Genomic DNA, 19147 nt, shown 5'->3' with positions numbered 1-19147 from the left:
TAAATTAAAGTAGAATTAAAATACATATTGCTCAGTTGCAATGTATTGTACCATATTTGGATCCTGATTTAAATAATGAAGTTGAAAGTACTCAGAATTAGGGTAATGTGAACTCTGGTTGAATATTTTATGATGTTAAGGCATTAATTTTTGCATTAGATAATTGTTATGATCATGTTTAAAGATCACAAAAAGAATCGTTATCTTTTAGAGATTCATACTGAAATATTTACAGATGAAATGACATAATGTGTGGGATTTGCTTCAAAATAACCTGGGGATGAGTTGGTAGTAGGTGGGGTTTTGGATGGAATGAGACTGGCCATGTGCTGTAAGAAAACAAAAAAAATTGGGTTGTATGTTAGTTCACATGTTCATGCTTTCCATTTTGAAAAATGTAACATGTATATGTGATAGAGCCTGTGGGACTCAGGAGGCCTTCACTGAGCCTTGCTTTTCTGCTAAGGTACTTGTGTACAATAGACTGTTCTTATTTGTTCACCTCTTCATTTTCTCTGGGCCTTTGAGGGAGCAGATGTTGATTATTTCAGTTGAAAGCTGGAACTAGTATGCATAGTGGTTGAGGCTATACAGTTGTTGCGAAGAGATATAGATGCATACACAAGATAATGGATATGCTTTGTCTATTGATTTTTCTTAATTATTATTTTTTTTTTTATAGAAATGGGGCCAATGTTGCCCAGGCCAGTCTCGAACTCATGGACTCAGGCCATCCGCTTATCTTGGCCTACCCAAAGTGCTGGGATTACCGGTGTGAGCCACTGCACCTGGCCCCATTTATTTTTCAAGAGAAGCATTATAGTTTTACTAAGATGGTAAACTTAATGTAGATAAACATTACCTTGTAATATTCTGGTAAGATCAATATATTTTGAAGTTAAAATTTAAAGCCTCATGTTTGCCATTTAAGGATATATGTTTATTTTTGTATGTTTAAATGCATTTTGTATGCCTAAATAGTGGAATATTAAATTTATTGAGCAAAGGGAACTTTAAGTGATAAAGAGGAGAAAGCCAAGTATTTCAGAAGAACATTGAGCTTTGAGGATACGATCTCAACTTGTTAATACTAACAAGCCTATTCGTCCATTTTCACACTGCTATAAAGAAATGCCTATGAGGCCGGGCATGGTGGCTCACACCTGTAATCCCGGCACTTTGGGAGGCCAAGGCAGGTGGATCACCTGAGCTCAGGAGTTCAAGACCAGCCTGGGCAACACGACGAAACCCCATCTCTACAAAAAATACATAAATTAGCCAGGCATGGTAGCATGCGTCTGAAGTCCCAGCTACTCAGGAGGCTGAGCAGGAGAATCACTTGAACCCGGGAGGTGGAGGTTGCAGTGAGCCGAGATTGTGCCACTGTACTCCAGCCTGGGTGACAAAGCTGTCTTGCAAAACAAAACAAAACAAAAACAAAAGAAAGAAAAAGAAATGGAAATGCCTGAGACTGGGTAATTTATAAAGGAAAGAGGTTTAATTGACTAACAGTTGCACATGGCCGTAGAGTCCTCAGGAAATTCACAATCATGGCGGAAGGTGAAGGGGAAGCAGGCACCTTCTTCACAACGTGGTAGGAGGGAGAGAAGTGCTGCAAAGGGGGACCTTCCAAACACTTATAAAACTATCGGCTCTTGTGAGAACTCTCTCACTAACACAAGAACAGCATGGGGGAACCGCCCCTGTGATCCAGTCACCTCCCAGCAGGTCCCTCCCTCAACACATGAGGATTACAATTGAGATGAGATTTGGGTGGAGACATAGAGCCAAACCATACCACTAGAAATAGCAAAAAGTTATTCTGTGTGCAACTAGCAGAGATTCCAGGTGTCACTAAAATATACTTATTTGGAGCCTGATAACATTTTGTCTGATTTTTAAATCATTCGCTGAAATAATTTTTAAACAAAATCTACTTCTGAAAAGACTACAATTCCTAATATTGTTATGCACTAGTGTGTATTTTCACCATAACAAAGATTGTAACCATTTCCCATGTTTAGGCACTTATGATTTATACTCCCATCTTGTCTCCCTTGACAACTTTTTTTTTTGTCCCCGAGATTGAGTCTCGCTCTGTTGCCCAGGCTGAAGTGCAATGGCGTGATTTCAGCTCACTGCACCTCTGCCTCCCATGTTCAAGAGATTCTCCTGCTTCAGCCTCCTGAGTAGCTGGGATTATAGGCGCCCGCCACCACGCCCAGCTAATTTTTGTATTTTTAGTAGAGACGGGGTTTTGCCTTGTTGGCCAGGCTGGTCTCGAACTCCTGACCTCGTGATCTGCCCACCTCAGCCTCCCAAAGTGTTGGGATTACAGGCCACTGCACCTGGCCAACAACTTTTTAAATTGGCTTTTCTCATATTCTGAATAATAGAACTGTTAAGATATCTTTTACAACCAAACTGTCTTTGAGGTTTCTTTCTTAGACAACACCAAAGATTTATTTTCTCATTTTGTAAAAGGAGGGGTGCTGGAAGTCATTGAAAATACTTGGAATTCTCTGTATTTGTGAGAGCATTTGCCAAGCCCATTGTATGGAAACAGCTGGCAAACCAACCTCCCTAGGTCAATTATATACAAAAATATACAAAGCATGTTATTAATATTAGGTCAATTATATACAAAGCATGTTATTAATATTAAAATGAACAAGTTTCAGCAATTGCAATCTTTCAGGACGGATAGAGCATACTCAAGGTAATGTGTGAAGATTGGCATAATAACTGTCGGCAAGATTTATTCAACGTTTTCTGTTTTAAAATACCTGTATCAATTGGTTACTAAAAAATACACATTGGGATAAATTTAAAAGTCCTGGAGATCTGTCAAGGCCGTTGTTGTCTATAGGATGTTACTACTTTCAGAGAAATTGTTGATTAAATCCTTTAAAAATACTTGTACATTATGTCTCATTTTTCTTATTGTAGATACTGTTAATTATTATAGTAAATTAACCCAAGCCATTGACCAAGTCTTGTCGTCAATAGGTAGTTTCTTCTTTTCCTTTGCAATTATCTAAACACCCTTGCTATTAATCAATAAATCAATAATGGAGTCTCTGGAAGAAACATCAAAGGGATCATAACATCCCAGCAGTGGCCTCAAATAGGTTCTTTTAACTATTGACACTAACTGGAGCAGATTCATGGACACAGGCTTTCCAGTATAAGCTGACAATGTCACCAGAAGCCCCTGGTTGGACTGTGTGACTGAGCATGTCTAGGACCTTTTATTTAGTCTAAAAGCAGATGACTTTGTGATAGTAGGGTTACTTAAACCAAGATCAGGAAACGCGAATTAATGATGCAAGATGGAAAGAAATTAAGATGAAAATTCACTTGGGGCTAACCTATATTCTGTTTGGCAAATGAGAACAACACTCCTTTTCTTTCTTCCTGATCTATCACTAATTCTCGATGTAATAAGCAAACCCTGTACGAAGTGGAACAAAACATTCTTTAAATGGTATCTCATTACAACTGATGTCTCAGAATTCAGAAAAAAATCTAGAAAATGTCTTAGGGTATAGATTATATGTGAATAAATAAAGAGAAACATCTAAGAAAAATGATTTTGAGAAAAAGAGTGACACATTGATTGGCTTCTGTAAAACTGCATGTAACAATGGTTATTATTAAAGTGCCATTTGTTGCTTCACTTTATTTTTTATGACCATGTCATTATTTACATAGGGTCAGTACACCTCTGTCTTGGGATATGGTTAGATAAAGAAAATTTTTCGCAGTTACCATGCAAGAAATGTCACATTTTAAAACAAGTCTGACTTAATTAGGCATGATAAGCTCACTTTAAGAAACAAGGATTGGGCCGGGTGCAGTGGCTCACGCCTGTAATCTCAGCACTTTGGGAGACTGAGGCAGGTGGATCACTTGAGGTCAGGAGTTTGAGACCAACCCCATCTCTACTAAAAATACAAAAATTAGCCGGGCGTGGTGGCACATGCCTGTAATTTCAGCTACTTGGGATGCTGAGGCAGGAGAATGGCTTGAACCCAGGAGGCAGAGGTTGCAGTGAGCCAAAATTGCGCCATTGCACTTCAGCCTGGGCGACAAGAGCAAAACTCCATCCCTCCCCCAACCCCCCCCGCAAAAAAGAAACAAGGACTGTACTTGATATGTGGAAATGATGCCCACAACATCCTCCCAGGAAACTTACCTTGTACCTGCTCTCTGGCTAGTGAAATCTGAGCCTTACAGTTAGTAAAGAACGCCACTTGCTGACACAGCAGGAACATTGACAGACTTGGGGACCTCAGAGAAGGAAGGGCGTCCTAGTTAGGTAGTTCCTGAGGAAAAGCATGGTCCAGGCAAACAGGCAAACGGGATGCCTTTTTTCTCCTACACCTAGAAATGGCAAACTGATTGAGAACAGCAATTCAAAATCATCTGTGAAACTGATGTGATCAAAATCTGACTAGGGGCTTTATGAAGCCTCTAGACAGAAGTTAATTCTCCAAGCCTTGGTATTTTAAGGCTTTACTTTTTAAAACCATACAGCAAAAAAATCTCCTAGTATTAATCAACACCTTTTGTGGCAACTGTATAAAATAAAGAGAAAAACCCATCAAATTAATAATATGGATCAGAAAATTTCTGAACAAACCCGTGTAGTCAGAATTATACTTCTGGCAGCCCCAGAAGGAGGGGCTAGGGAAGCAGAAATGACATCTTGCCTTGTTGCCATCTTGACTTAGCACATTATATAGCACAGTCACACAAAACCAAAAACCCATCCCTGCCTCCACAAAACCCCAAACACTTGACATTCTTAAAAATACTAAAATGGGCAGAAACACCCTAACACTTTTCTCTAAATGAAGACCATGCCCTTTTTGTAAGCTGATACTCTAATGCAAACAATTTGATTCCTGATTGAATGGCATGAACCCAGGAGGCAGAGGTTGCAGTGAGCCGAGATCACGCCACTGCACTCCAGCCTGGGCGACAGTGCAAGACTCCATCTCAAAAACAAACAAACAAAAAACAACCAATTTAATTCCTGATTTTGCAATATTAATATCAACATAGGTGATAACCCTTGCAGGTAGGATAGTCATGTGAGGAACAGACTAACTGTACACTTAGTAACCTCTTGTGTTTTTCTCTAAAAACCTGCTGTGTTCTTTGTTTAGATAGCTCAGTTGTTCTGAAGTAAGATCTGCCTTACAGAATAGTGAAAGTAAAATTATTTTCTTAATAGTTTTGTATCTGAGTTATCCTTTCACAAGTGATAGTTATCAAAGCTGGGTGAAAGGTACTTCAGATCCTTTTAATCTTCTCTATAATTTTGTATATGTTCTTAAATTTCCACAATAAAAAAATTAAAGTTGTATATTGGGGCTACACTATGTATCAAAGAGATATTGTCAGTGCTTTCCTATAAAGACACAAGACTTAATCTAATTTTAACTAGTTTCCAAACTTAAAGCCTGCATTGAGGCTGTATTCAGTTTTAAAGCACGTGCAACTAGTAGACATGACGAACCATCCCAAAGATAGTACTGCAGTTGGCAGCCTAGGAGCAAGGAAAGGTATCTTTTGTGGTTGTGTAGCTGATGTTTTCTGACCTCACTAGCGAGGTTAGAGTCCTCAATGTCAAGCAGCAATGAAGGGAGCCAGAGTTTCCATGTTATTTGCTGCATTCAGCGTACATGTCAAAAATAGATCCAAAAGCTATGGCAACTGAAAAATATTTGTTTTAATCAGTGTTTGGGAAACAAATGCTGGTATTTGGCTTCAGGGTTGGCTTCTTCAGCATGGATATTGGCAGATCCAATTCACAATAAAGTCCTACAGCACTTGTGTTGTTTTTTTTTAAATCCCATATGGACTTACTCTGTAAAACCTCCTGGCACATTTGCACGTTTTGGTTTCCTGGGAGGTTCCCGTGGATTTGTTTAGCTCTGGTATCATGATTATTTACTGTATGTTCCCTTGAAGTATAGGGAAGAACATACTTGTTACATTTTGTCATTTACATATTTAAAAAATATTTATTGATCTCCTATTGTGCGCAAGGCACTATTCTAGGCATTCTAGAAAGATACAAAAATGAATCAGGCAAATATGGCGATTTCAACCTACTTTCAACCCAATAAGGAAGACAAATTGTGGGCCAGGCATTGAATTAGGTGCTGGGGATGCAGAGGTGAACAAAGTTCCAGACTTCATGTTGCTCCTTGAAATTAAGACAGATAAATACAGGGGTTAGAGAAAGCCTAATGGAGAAAATAACCTTGAAGTCGAGTTGTAAAGGACGAATTCGAGTTCAGACAAAGCAGAACGGGGCAGAAGGTATACTGTAAGAAAGGGAGCAGCAGACACACACAGGGATCCTGGGATGGAAAATAACCTGTATCCAGTTTATTTAAAGATCCAGTTTCTTTGCAGAGTCTTAGAATGGACTGGACTTTGGAGATAAAGTTATAGGAACCAAACTCATGGTGTTTTTTTTTGTTTTTTTTTTTGTTTTTTTTTTTTTTTGAGATGGAGTTTCGCTCTTGTTGCCCAGGCTGGAGTGCAGCAGTGCGATCTCGGCTCACTACCTCCAGGTTCAAGTGATTCTTCTGCCTCAGCCTCCCAAGTAGCTGGGATTACAGGCGCCCACTACCAAGCCAAGCTAATTTTTGTATTTTAGTACAGGTTTCACCATGTTGGCCAGGCTGGTCTCTAACTCCTGACCTCAGGTGATCCACCTGCCTTGGCCTCTGAAAGTGCTGGGATTACAGATGTGAGTCACTGCGCCTGGTCTCACAGTGGTGTCTATAATGAAATAAATATCATGCAGACCAAAGCACCTATGTCCTGTTTCCTTTTGTGTTGTTAGATCTATGCAAGAAGCTTATTTATAAGATTGCCTTTGCAATCTTGCATCAGAATTGGGGGCTAGATGCGTGATTCAGAGGTTCCTGGTCTGTGATGGCTGATGCATGCATTTCTGCAATACACAGGGTGCTACCACTGGGAATAGATTGGCTAAAATTTGAGGGCCTTGTCCCTTATGTAGTGTTGGAGGTACACATTGATTGCCATATGTTTTGTTTTTTTGGACCCCCTACACTTGAATGTCTCCTTATAACTTTCAGGATTGTATCAGTTAGGTTCTTGTCAGAAAACGGAATTCATCTTGGATGGTTCAGAGGAAGAGAAGAGACTTTTTTTTCTTTTTTTTTTCTTTTTTTATTATTATTATACTTTAAGTTCTAGGGTACATGTGCACAACGTGCAGGTTTGTTACATATGTATACATGTGCCATGTTGGTGTGCTGCACCCATTAACTCGTCATTTACATTAGGTATATCTCCTAATGCTATCCCTCCCCCCCCCCCCACAATAGGCCCCGGTGTGTGATGTTCCGCTTCTTGTGTCCAAGTGATCTCATCGTTCAGTTCCCACCTATGAGTGAGAACATGCGGTGTTTGGTTTTCTGTTCTTGTGATAGTTTGCTGAGAATGATGGTTTCCAGCTGCATCTGTGTCCCTACAAAGGACACGAACTCATCCTTTTTTATGGCTGCATAGTATTCCATGGTGTATATGTGCTACATTTTCTTAATCCAGTCTGTCACTGATGGACATTTGGGTTGATTCCAAGTCTTTGCCATTGTGAATAGTGCTGCAATAAACATACATGTGCATGTGTCTTTACAGCAGCATGATTTATAATCCTTTGGGTATACACCCAGTAATGGGATGGCTGGGTCAAATGATATTTCTGGTTCTAGATCCTTGAGGAATTGCCACACTGTTTTCCACGATGGTTGAACTAGTGTACAGTCCCACCAACAGTGTAAAAGTGTTCCTAGAAGAGACTTTAATGAAAGTACCACTTGCAGATATATGGATAGGATTAAGGAAGCAAACTATGGATAAGTTTGTTAGCAGCAGTAGGAAGCTGTTACCACCCTAGAAGGGGACAAGGAGAAAAAGTGGAGTTACTGGATTATAGTGAGAGCTGAAGAAAGGGCCAACTGGTGGAGATTGAACTGCAGAGGGTGGAACTACTGCTATTGCTATGAAGGGAAAGCGGAAGCAATACCATAACCTTTCTTTCACTACTCCTGCCCACAGCGGACCTGCTGGAGCCTCTCTTGCCCAAATCATACAAGAAACCATCTGGCAAGGGAGCTGGGTGATGCAGTCTGCAGGGGTCATCCTGCTAGGGCACAGAGCAGGTCAGAGTAGGGTAGAAAATGGATGTGGGCAGGGATTTGGTAAGAGATAGCAAACGATGAATAATCAGCCCGGAGCTGAAGTCCAAATTCCTCAGCAAGGCTTATGAATCCATTTACTGTGAAGCTCCTTGTAGCCCCTTCAGTCTTGTCCCCCCTTACCCTTTGCCACTCACCCACCGAACACTCCCAGCTTAATCATGTGGAACTGTTTGAAATTCTGCATATGTGCCATGTTCTCACCTTGGGCATCCCCTCCTCTAGGAAGTGTCTGCATCCTGGGCTTGCCCATATCCCTATGACAGCCCTATCATCATGTAAGTCATTGATGTTAATCTGGCTTTTTACTATATAACTGCCAAGAGGGTAGAAGTTGTATCTTATTCACCATTGCACATCCCCACGGTCAAGCACAGTAACTGTCATTTAGCAGGTACTCAGTACATATTTGTTGATTCACTGAATAGACACATGAATACCATTTACTCTGCAGCAACTACAGACCTAAGCCAGGCTTCACCTGAGGGTCATGCTCAGATGTCTTGGAGACACTCTTTCAGTTGCAAGTCATTGTCCATGTACAAATTGACTTCCATGGTTAAATTCTCATATGGCCCCTTTATTTCTAGGCCCTAGGGTATTTTCTGCTGTTGTTTCATGCCCTTCCTATACACAAAACATACTGAGAACCACGAGAAAGGCAGAAACAGGCCAAGAGCTAAAGGACTTTGGAAGAGGAAAGAGGCTTTAAGGAGGATGTGGCACTTCATTGAGTCTTCACAGATGGGTAGGATGTGTCACATAAAGAAGTAAGGAAAGGACTCTCCAGGTTGAGGAAAGAGGACAAGCAGAGACAGCAATGGGAAAATGCATGCTGAGTTTGTGGGAGAGCAACGAGTCTTGACTGGCATTACAGGAGTGGTAGTAAGGTTAGGTAGTTGGACCAGATCATCGAGGCCACTGGATGCTGAATTAAGGAGTTTGAACTGGATTCTGTAGACAGCAAGGAGTCATTGATGGTTTCAGATTAGCAGGAAGATGCTGGGACATCTGTCCATTTAGGAGATGCATTATAATCTTACAAATGGCCACCTTGTGCCTATTACTAAAGTGACTGCTCTGAATCCACAGGGCAGGTGGGGCTGGCTTCATGTCTCACGCTGTCTCCTTCACCTGATTTCCCTGCTCATTCCCTTGGCAGCACATAACAGATGACACATCTTTGTATCCAAGAGCAGATTCTTAAAACTCATGAGGTGATAAGGACTTGTTGTTTTTGTGGGCATCTATCAACATAGGAAACATTCACCATTGTGTTTAGTAGAAAAGCAGGAAAGTTTGAAGTTAGCTTCGGGGGGACACAGAGAAAAGACAGATTGGTAGAAAAAAAGAGCTGATCCCAAGATGCTGAGAACTTATTGGTTGTTCAACGGCTCACTGACCCTGAAAAAGCCATTTGGAGCCAGCTCCTTTCTCGAAATAAAGGGGTAGGAAAACGTGATCTCTTCCAAAAGGGAGACCAGTTTCTTTCTTGAAAACAAAACAGAACAGAACAGTCTTTCAAAAACATGGGCTGGCTAGTTGTTTTCTAGAGCAGAGCAACTTTGTAGAATGTAAATATTTATGTTGGATCTCTCTGTATTAGACTTCATGAAATAAACAATATTTGATAGAAAGTGACTCAATCTTTGCATTTTCCTTTATGTCTGATTATTTTGTAGACACTCTTAAAAAGCACTGATTTCTGTGAAGAGATTCTAGACTGAATATTTCTAGTAGTAAAATAAGGAAAAGACACATCGTAACGCAGTTAGGAGGGTGGAAAATTAACGCTGGTGGCACTTGCCAGGAAAGGTTTTTGTCTCAATTTAATGCAATTATTGATTGCCAGTTAAGTGCAAGCCACTGCCCTAGGAGCTGGGGGTCACAACAATGAATAGGAGGTGGTTCCTGCAATTGGGTGGCCCAGAGAAAAGAAGTGAATTATAAGGTACGTTCGACTGTGAAGGATCCCATGGTAAAGTGTATGCTGCAGGCTGTGGGAGAAAACAAGAGTGGGTAAGTTTTGTCCAGGGGCTTGGGGAACCTTCCATGGGCTGCTGGACTTTCAAAAAGCTCTTGGCCGGGCAAAGTGGAGGAGGTTGGACATCAGGTTCCTCCTTGTGCGTGCTAGTTGCCTCTGTGATGTCAAGTAACGCACAGTGACATTTATGTCCAGCTCTGCTTCCCCAGTTGAATTGTAAATAGCTTGAGGGGAGGGCCTTATTTATCTTTGTGTCCACAGTGTTGGAAACACAGAAGGTACTTAAGACACGTATGTCAGTGGAAAAATGGAGGGCTTATGTGAAAAAACGCAAGTAATTTCCACATGTGCTTTTATAAATAGAAAAAATAATACAAATTAAAAAAACAATTACATCCCTGTTTGCCTCCACCGTGGGATACAGAGCTTGGCTATTTGTGGAATGATTTGTGGAATGTGCAACAAAACCCAAAGGCCTCTTTACCCTGCCCCTTACTGGTTGGGTGGTCTTTGTCTCATTCATACAAATCACATCTACCTGAGCAATATTGTTACGAGGATTAACAAAGACGATGTTTGTGAAAGTACTTGGCACAGAATGGGTGTTCAGTGAATTAATATTTCTTCTTGTTTATCATATCCCAGGCCCTGGGAGACAGTAGAAGTTGGATACATGTATGATAAACTAGTTCTAGTAGTGTTCTCTCCATGCCACTTTATTGTTTTCTGTGAGGAGAAACTCAGTGGAATTTCTTTCTTTTTTTTTTTTTTTTTTTTTGAGACAGAGTCTTGCTCTGTCGCCCAGGCTGGAGTGCAATGGCATAATCTCAGCTCATTGATTGCAACCTCTGCTTCCTGGGTTCAAGTGATTCTCCTGCCTCAGCCTCCCAAGTAGCTGGGACTACAGGTGCGTGCCACCACACCTGGCTAATTTTTGTATTTTTAGTAGAGATGGGGCTTCACCACGTTAGCGAGGATGGTCTCGATCTCCTGACCTCATGATCTGCCCGCCTCAGCCTCCCAAAGTGCTGGGATTACAGGCGTGAGCCACCGTGCCCAGCCCGAAACTCAGTGGAATTTCTCCTTCACACCCCAATAGAAGAACTTCCCTCAGCAGGAGAAAGATCTGTGATTCTTTCCCCCTTCCCATTCTTTTTATTTTAAAACATTTCTAATGGAAACTTTCACACATACATAAAAATGTATGTTGAGAGAAAATAATATAACGAACCACCATGCACCTCTCACTTATCTAAAAAACAAGATGAGTTTGCTGATCTTGTTTCATTGATTTCTCTCTACCTTTTTTCTTGCTATAGGTAATCACACTTTTTGCCACTGAAAGTAATGACAGGCTGGGCCCGGTGGCCCACCCCTGAAAACCCAGCACTTTGGGAAGCCAAGGTGGGCAGATCACCTGAGGTTAAGAGTTCAAGACCAGCCTGGCCAACATGGTGAAACTCTGTCTCTAGTAAACATACAAAAAAAAAAAAAAAAAAAAAAATTAGCCAGGTGTGGTGCCATGTACCTGTAATCCCAGCTACTTGTGGGGCTGAGGCAGGAGAATCACTTGAACCCGGGAGGTGGAGGCTGCAGTGAGCCCAGATTGAACCACTGCACTCCAGCCTGGGCAACAGGGTGAGACTCCATTTCAAAAAAAGAGAAAGTAATGGCAGAGACCACAGTTACTTTTGCACCAACCTAATAGCATATTTTAAAACAGGCCCAAGAAAGTGGGTCATTTTTTTCCCCAAGATGGAGTCTTGCTCTGTTGCTCAGGCTAGAGTGAAGTGGTGCAATCTCTGCTAACTGCAACCTCTGCCTCGCAGGTTCAAGCAATTCTCCTGCCTCAGCCTCCAGAGTAGCTGGATCACAGGTGCACACCACCATGCCCAGCTAATTTTTGTATTTTTAGTACAGACAAGGTTTTACCATGTTGGCCAGGCTCGTCTTGAACTAGTGACCTCGTGATCCGCCTTCCTCAGCCTCCCAAAGTGCTAGGATTACAAGTGTGAGCCACCATGCCCGGCTGAAATGGGATCATTTTACTGTCATATTTAACCAATAAGGCCTTTTATATTTTATAAAACCACTATGCCATCATCACTCCTAATGAAAACAAAAATAAATCTTTAATTTTCTCTAATAGTTTATGTTCAAATTTTTCCAATTATCTCAAGATGTTTCTTTCTGATTAGCGTGTTCAAATCAGGATCCAAATAAGAGCACCATATCTAGAATTCCTTTTAGTTAAAATTCCAATCCATCCTGAGAGTGGGGGTCTGCCCTAGAGGCAATTTGTGGCATCAACCTGGGTGTGGGACTTTTGGGGACACGTTGGCAGGCAATACAATTGTCCGTGAGTATCTGCAGGATATTGGTTCCAGGGCCCCGGTGGATACCAAATCCACAGATGCTCACATCCCTGTTATAAAATGGTGTAATATTTGCCTACAACCTAAGCACATCTTGCCGTATATTTTATTTTATTTATTTATTTTTCAAGCTAAGGTCTTGCTCTGTCACCCAGTCTGGAGTGCAGTGGTGCAATCGTAGCTTACTGAGGTCTCGATCTCCCGGGCTCAACTTATCCTCCCACCTCAACCTCTCTAGTAACTGGGACCACAGGTGTGCACCACAACTCCTGGCTTTTTTTTTTTTTGTAGAGACGATGTCTCCCTATGTTGCCCAGGCTGGTCTGGAACTCCTGGGCCCAAGTGATCCTCCTGCTTTGGCCTCCCAAAGTGCTAAGATTACAGGCTGAGCCACTACATGCAGTATACTTTAAATCATCTTCAGATTACTTAAAATACCCTATACGATGTAAATGCCACATAAACAATTGTTATACTGTATTGCTTAGGGAATAATGACAAGAAAAAAAACAGCCTGTATATGTTCAGTACAAATGTAACCATCTAGGCTGAACTCCAGCAACAACATAACCTTTTCTGGTATTTTTTTCAAATATTTTCTATCTTTCTTTTTTAAATTTTTTCTTTTTCTTAGAGTTCATTTTGCTTTGTATTTTCCGAATATTTTCCATCCATGGTTGGTTGAATCCTTGGATGCAGAACCTGGGAATGCGAAGGGCCAACTGTGTTCCCTCCTGTCTTCTCTATCATACACACAATAGAATCAGCTCCAAATCCCCCTAACTGTGGACAGCACCCAACCTACCCAACAAGGTTGAGTCTCTTTTTGAGCCTGAGGAAGGGAAGATTTGGGATGAATTGTCTGCCAAATGTGGTAACTTTCAGAGCTGCCTATTCCAGCTCAATTTATTCAACACTCTTATTCATTGCCTTGGGGGCTGGAGGGGGGGTGATGAAATAGTGAGGAGGTGTGTGGCATGGGGTGGGCGGTTAGGGGCAGTTCCTCAGCCTTAATCCTACCTAGCCGATCTCAGTCTTTAGTAAAACTAGCTGTAAAGGATTCCAGATCCCACCAAAGAAAAAGAAACAAACTACCACCAACCTGCTCTGCCCACTTACTTTTCCCAGCTTCTATACGTTCAAAGGAAAGTGGCTGAAATGTGTGCATTGAAATGAGATGAAGGGGTCTTAAAGATTATGACATCCAACCTGTTTTCCACCAGTAGGTGGAATAAGAGCCCTCTGGCAATAAGAGCTGACACCTATATCACTCCGTATAGCACACTGATCAGCGAAAACTCGCACCTGGGGGCTTGGACTCTTCCCCTCTCCCAAGGGCTCATGTGGTCTGTCCATGAGCCTCTGGAGGGGTGAAGGCCTTACAGTGTTTGTTGTAAGCAGGCATCCTCCTGCGTGTCATGAAAGTCCCCCTCCCTGTGACTTTCATGTCTGCCCTAGTTTTGCTGTCTGTCACTCCACAGAAAGGCATGATTTATATGGGGGAGGGCAAATAATATATAAACCCCTGATAGCTGGAAAGTGAGCTTGAATTTACAGTAAAAACAGTATTGTTGTCTCAGTACAATTAGATTAAAAGACTGCAGGACTAATACTAGCTAATATTTAATGAGGGCTTACCTGCTTTATTAGTTAGCTTGGGCTGCCATAACAAAGTACCAGAAACTGGGTGGCTTAAACAACAGAAATGTTTTCTCATCATTCTAGAGGCTACAAGTCCAAGATCAAGATGTCAGCAGGGTCGGTTCCTTCTGAGGGTGATAAGAGAAAATGCGTTGTGCACGTCTTGCCTAGTTTCTGGTGGTTTGCCAACAATCTTTGGCATTCTTTGGCTTGTAGAAGCATCACCATGATCTCTGCCTTCGTCTTCATGTGGCGCTCCCCCGTATATGTCTCTGTGTCCAAATTTCCTCTTTTTTTGAGGACATCAGTCATTGGAACAGGGTTCCGTGCTAATGACTTCATCTTAAGTAAGTATATCCAAAATGACCCTATTTCCAAAAAAGGTCACATTTTGAGGGATTTGGGGTTAGGAGTTCAATACTTTTTCTGAGGGGGATGGTGGTGATGGACAAAACTCAACCCACAAAATGCATCAGGCGCCTTATGCATATTTTGTGACTTTTATTATAGCAACATTTCCAGGTAGGTAATGTTATCCTCATGTTAGAGATGAGGAAACCGAGGTTAAATAATGAAGTAGTTTGTTCAAGATTGCACAGCCAGTAAGTAGCAGTAATAGGTCTTAGAAACTCAACAACCTGATTCCAGAACCCAGGATTTTTAACCTGCATTGTATTTTCTTATTTCTCTATATATTCTTACCTCCCCTTCTCTTTGCAGTTGCTTGCCAGAAATTGGTCATTAGGTAAAGTTTCTATGACAGCCTAATACTGCCACCTGGTGGTAAAAATAAAGCAGCCTCAAACTTCCTGGTAAAATTGCATCACGCAAAAATGCTGACAGACCTTTTCCCTAATACACCAATGCTGTCAAGCAATGGTGAATTCTGCTTGATCCTACTTTATTTTTATTTTTATTTTTTTGAGATGGAGTCTCGCTCCGTCCCCCAGGCTGGAGTGTAGTGGCGCGATCTTGGCTCACTGCAACCCCTGCCTCCCTGGTTCAAGCGATTCTCCTGCCTCAGCCTCCCAAGTAGCTGGGATTACAGGCATGAGCCACTGTGCCCAGATGATTTTTGTATTTTTTGTAGAGACGGGGTTTCACCATGTTGACCAGGCTGGTCTCGAACTCCTGACCTCAGGTGATCTGCCTGCCTTGGCCTCCCAAAGTGCTGGAATTACAGGCGTGAGCCACCATGTCTGGCCTTGATCCTACTTTAAGCCAAACACAGGGCAGATGAAAAGAGAAGAGAGCAGCACAAACTTTGATCCCCTGAAGGGATATAAATGTTGCTAAAACCTTATACATCAGCAGTCCCTAAGCTTTTTGGCACCAGGGACAGGTTTCATGGAAGACAGTTTTTCCATGGGGGTGGAGGATTTCAGGGTGAAACTGTTCCACCTCAGATCATCAGGCATTAGTCACATTCTCATAAGGAGCACACAACCTAGATCCCTCGCATGCACAGTTCACAATAGGGTTCCCACTCCTATGAGAATCTAATGTCGCCGCTGATCTCACAGGAGGCGGACCTCAGGCAGCATTGCTTACTCACTGCCTGATATGCAGCCCGGTTCCTAACAGACCAGGGACGGGTCCCAATCATTGGCCTGGTGGCTGGTGATCCTTGTTATACATGGTTATTATTTTGTGTGTGTGTGTGTGTGTGTATGTATGTATGTATTTATTTATTTATTTTGAGACGGAGTCTCACTCTGTCGCCCAGGCTGGAGTGCAGTGGCGTGATCGGCTCATTGCAACCTCCCCCTCCCAGGTTCAAGTGATTCTCCTGCCTCAGCCTCCTGAGTAGCTGGGACTACAGGTGCACGCCACCATGCCCAGATAATTTTTGATCTTTAGTAGAGACAGGGTTTCACCACATTGACCCGGATGATCTCGATCTCCTGACCTCGTGATCTGTCCGCCTTAGCCTCCCAAAGTGCTGGGATTACAGGCGTAAGCCACCGCGCCCAGCCTGTACATAGTATTATTCTGTTTTAAAAACCAGTTTCTCCTGGTGTCCTGGCTCTGAAGACTCATTCTAGTCACTATTTCTTTCTGCTGTTCAAATTCAAGATTCAAGAATAACTTAAAATTCTTTAGCCATTAGTAACCATTTACTGTTCTTTGGAAGAAAGAAGGAAGGGGCTGTACAGAATAAATTGCTTTGTTGCTTCTCCATCTCTGGGCTTGCAGTTTTCTAGACCTCATTTGACACCTCTGTCTTCAGTTTGCTATCCACTATTAGGTGTGTCTTACTACCAGCTCAGAAGTAATGTGGGTATAACATGCTCAACAAATTAGAAAAAGAATCATATTGAATAATTTTAGAGCTGGAAGTCACCTTAGATCACACAACCTATTTGCGTTCTCACAGGGGAGGGATGGGACACTGTGCAGGAAAGGAATCTCCGGATTCACTTCTGTGGGGTGTAGCCTGCAAGGAAATGACAAAGATGGGGTTTGGCATCTGAGCCTGAGTCTAGGGCTTGGGTATTGATTGACAGATTTACCAATGATTTATTTTTATCTTGGATGAGAGGCTTTTAGATGCTTTCAACTCCAACATCATGGCAAACTGTGTGCTGAGCTTAGATGGAAGGTGTGCCGCAAGTAATACGTTACCAACCATTCCAGTACCTGTGTTTGCAGATGCTGTTCCTTAAAGAATTTCAAACTAACAAAAATACAGTCCCTAACCTTTTTGGCACCAAGGACAGGTTTCGTGGAAGACAGTTTTTCCATGGGGGTGGAGGATTTCAGGGTGAAACTGTTCCACCTCAGATCATCAGGCATTAGTCAGATTCTCATAAGGAGCACACAACCTAGATCCCTCGCATGCGCAGTTCACAATAGGGTTCCCACTCCTATGAGAATCTAATGTCGCCCCTGATCTCACAGGAGGCGGAGCTCAGGCAGCATATACAGGAGGTGGAGGCTGCAGTGAGCCGAGATCGCATGACCCTGCACTCCAGCTTGGGGAACAGGGCAAGACTCTGGCTCAAAAAACAAACAAACAAACAGACAGAAATGTCTGTCGAGTGAAGAGACTCAAGTGGTTGTCTGATACATACATTTTATCTGTCATGTGTGTCACAGTAGAAAAAAAGGTTGGGAAATACGGTTTTAAATGGTTATCTTGGTCCATTTCCTGTTTCTTATAACAGAGTACCTAAAACTGGGTAATTTATAAAGAAACAAAATGTATTTCTCATAGTTCTGGAGGCTGAGAAGTCCAAGGTTGAGGGGCTGCATGTGGGAGTGTCTTCTTGCTGGTGGGGACTCTCTAGAGTCCTGAGGCAGTGCAGGGCATAACATGGTGAGGGGCCTGGGGGTGCTGGCTCAGGTCTCTGTTCCTCTTCTTATCAAGCCGCAAGGCCTACTCCTGTGAAAACTCATTAATCCAGGAATGGCTCGATGCATTCATGAAGGCAAAGTCCTCATGACCCAATCATCTCTTAAAGACCCCACCTCTCAATACTGCCACACTGGGGAGTAAGTTTGTACATGAGGTTTTTTTGTCTTTTTTTCTTGGTCGGTTTGTTTTTGAAACAGGATCTCACTTGTCACTCCGGCTGGAGCGCAGTGGCATGATCAGAGCTCACTGTAACCTTGACCTCTGGGTGCAAGTAATCCTTTCACCTCAGCTCCTGCATAGGTGGGACTATAGGCATGCACTACCACGCCCAGCTAATTTTCTTATTTTTTGTAGAGACAGGGTCTCACTATGTTGCCCAGCCTGGTCTCAAACTCTCGGGCTCAAGCAATCCTCCTGCCTCAGTCTCCCAAAGTGCTGGGATTACAGGCATGAGCCACTATGCCTGGCCAACCTGAGTTTTGAAGGGGGAAAACATTCAAATCATAGCAACGATGAAACAAACTTACTAAATTTCCATATGATACTAGCTTAATGAATCAAGCTCAACAGAACATAGCAAACCCTTAACATTTAGCAAATGTTTGTTACATAAGTGAAGTGCAATTATTAGAGATAGAAGTGGAGTTGGGTAAACTCAGGCTAGTAAACCTGAGGAGGAAAAAAGACAGTGAATAATGAAAATGAGGGGTAAGACTGGCTGTGTACAAACACAGAAGAGATCCGGAGGTCCCAGAAGAGACAACACATTAATGAAAAAAGGGAAAGGAAGAGGCTGAGGGTCTGCTCTGATTACAACCTTACTCCCTTTACAGATTAACAGTGGGTCCTCAGTTCAAGCATGAGTGACATAATTAAAGTAAGTTGTTAGCACAATTCACCAGCATCTGTTTACTTGTTACTATGCTTCCTTCTTGGGAGGCATTCCAATTACAATGACTCAGTTACCTCCTCCACTCAGGGGGACTGTGAAAAACAAACTTTTAAGCTGAAATACTCAAACTGTTTGACATCAGTCTGAAAAGATGTATTGTTCATCCATTCAATAGACATTGATTGCCTGCCCTGCAAGGTGCTGCCATGGTTGCAGGAGGTGCGATGCTGACTGGCAGATAGGATTCTTATACGCGCAGCTTGCAGCGTCATGAGGGCCAGAGTTGTGGGGCACAGTGCAGGACACAGGGCAGATGATAGAGCGAGGCTATCTAAAGCAAGAATGGAACCTTGGGCATTTTAGAGCAGCGAATCAGTCCTTCAGTACCGTGTACTCAGTTTTTGCTTGAAATGCAACCACAAAACACGCTTCCCAAAGCAGGGAGTTTTGTTTCCTGGTATATTCACTTCCCCAGTAGGGCAGATAATTTGGCAGGGATTCCAATCCACTACATTCGATACTGCTTTGACCCAGACTGTTAACTCCAGAGGCTGGGGCTCCATAGGTGAAGCAAAGTTGCTGAGCTATTAAAAAATAAGACATATGAGGAAAGGTTAAAATATGAGATTATGAAGCTGATTGAGG

General features: G+C 42.3%; 1 protein-coding gene across 8 annotated transcripts in view; it reads left to right on the top strand.

Annotated features, from left to right (window-relative positions):
• BTG4 (BTG anti-proliferation factor 4) overlaps positions 1 to 19147 on the top strand; it is a 114242-nt gene that overhangs the window by 24107 nt on the left and 70988 nt on the right. The window contains exon 6 of one of the 8 annotated variants that reach the window (XR_012423696.1): positions 683 to 1196. The exons of 6 other annotated variants lie outside the window; for them this stretch is intronic. The gene's annotated coding sequence lies outside the window, so the exon portion shown is untranslated. Of the gene's footprint in view, positions 1 to 682; positions 1197 to 19147 lie in introns of those variants that run through there. One more of the 8 variants, XR_012423693.1, reaches the window with a different exon arrangement.

This window comes from Macaca fascicularis, chromosome 14 (genome assembly GCF_037993035.2).
Source record: "Macaca fascicularis isolate 582-1 chromosome 14, T2T-MFA8v1.1".
In the NCBI taxonomy this organism is placed as follows: Eukaryota; Metazoa; Chordata; class Mammalia; order Primates; family Cercopithecidae; genus Macaca; species Macaca fascicularis.
This window is presented reverse-complemented; position numbering and strand designations above follow the sequence as displayed.